Raw genomic sequence first — 1714 nt, forward strand, 5'->3', positions numbered from 1 at the left:
GGGAATGATCCTTGCTATAAGGATTTGTTCCTTCTTTTGAGTTGCTGCTCCATAGGTATAGGTCAAGTTTCATTTGATTTCTTGACTGCTGCTTCTGAGAGTGTTGATGGTTGATCCAAGAACAATGAAATATTTGACAACATCAATCTTTTCTCCATTAATCATGATGTTATTTATTGGTCCAGTAGTGAGGATTTTTGTTTTCTTTACATTGAGATGCAATCTATTCTGAAGGCTGTGCTCTATGACCTTCATCAGTAAGTATTTTTAAGTCCTGTTTGCTCTCAGCAAGCAAGGTTGTATCATCTGCCTATCGCAGATTGTTAATGAGTGTTCCTCCAAACCTGATGTCACGTTTTTCTTCATATAATCCAGCTTCTCTGATTATTTGCTCCAGGCAGCTGGGGACCTAAGGCGGCCATCTTGAACCATTGTAAACTACAAGAGCTCTGACAGATATGTGGACCAAACATCATTCATCTGTTTCCAAACTAACTAGTGATTCCACTTCCACCACCAACCTGGACCCTTGCGTACATACATGTATGTAGCAGTTCAAGCTTTACCCGGAGTCAACTTCCTTTTGTGACCCTGAGAGCTGCCATGATCGTAGAGTGTGAGAGTCGCCATCCCTGGCGATGTGTACATGTAAGTTTGTAGGGTTACAGTTTCCACTGATAGACAATTTCTACATCAGCTGGTCTGTTTCTACTTAGATTTGGTGGGGTTGTTTTGTTTTTTTTCAATTTAGCTGATATGACCTTCTCAAACAAAGAGGAATGTTTATTTTATCTGGTGTTAAAAAGTCACAGATAGGATCACAGTAAGACACACTTTGATGGCATAACAACTAAATTCTTACATAACGCCAGAACACTATGTCCGTGTGACTTTAGTTTTATTGTTTATTTTAACTGTGTCTCTGTGAATAGGTCATTCATTACTTGGCATTTAAAACACTTGTTTCAGTAAAAATCAATGGAGCTTCTTAAGATGCAGGTGTTAGTGTAGATATAAAAGTCCTTGTGAAATAAGCTAAAGTAAAACCAAAATGTAGGGTTTTCACATGACTTTGTACAATTGACACATGGAAAGGACATTACTTGTTCAATTTAGCTCGACTTTGGAGTTGCCAATAAATAGATCTAGGTCAGCTTTCATGGCATTTCAGTGTTTCCCACCATGATCATATCGTCTCCAGCCTGAAGATCAGAACTATCTGTATTTAGATGTTTGTGGTTCCATGCCATGGAGTTGGTTCTCACTCACAGCCACCCTGTGTAGGGTTTCCAAGGAGCGGCTGGTGGGTTTGACCCTTCCACCCTGTGGTTATCAATCCAGTGTTGACCTCACAGCGCCACATGCTAATGTTGTTAAATGCCTTCGAGTGGGTTCTGATTCAGAGTGAACCTCTGTAGGGTTTCTGAGGAGCAGCTGGTGAGTCCAAAGCACTGACGTGGTATTATTATGGTTAATCCTTCAAGTTTTAATCCATGAATTCTATCTTGTTTAGTTTTGCCTCTTTTGTGCTTTCTGTCAATTGAAGTATTCCTCTGTCTTGGTTCTAAAGAGACTTTCCTTGGGATAGTTTTGAGTTTCATCCATGTTGGTGTGAGCAGCTGTCCTTGTGAGCGTTGCTGGATGTGGGTGGTTCTGGTGTCATTTTGCTTCTAGTGAGTGTAGTGGCTCATGTGTACACTCTTGGCACTGATGG

Source organism: Chrysochloris asiatica, unplaced genomic scaffold (genome assembly GCF_000296735.1).
Source record: "Chrysochloris asiatica unplaced genomic scaffold, ChrAsi1.0 scaffold00816, whole genome shotgun sequence".
Classification (NCBI taxonomy): domain Eukaryota; kingdom Metazoa; phylum Chordata; class Mammalia; order Afrosoricida; family Chrysochloridae; genus Chrysochloris; species Chrysochloris asiatica.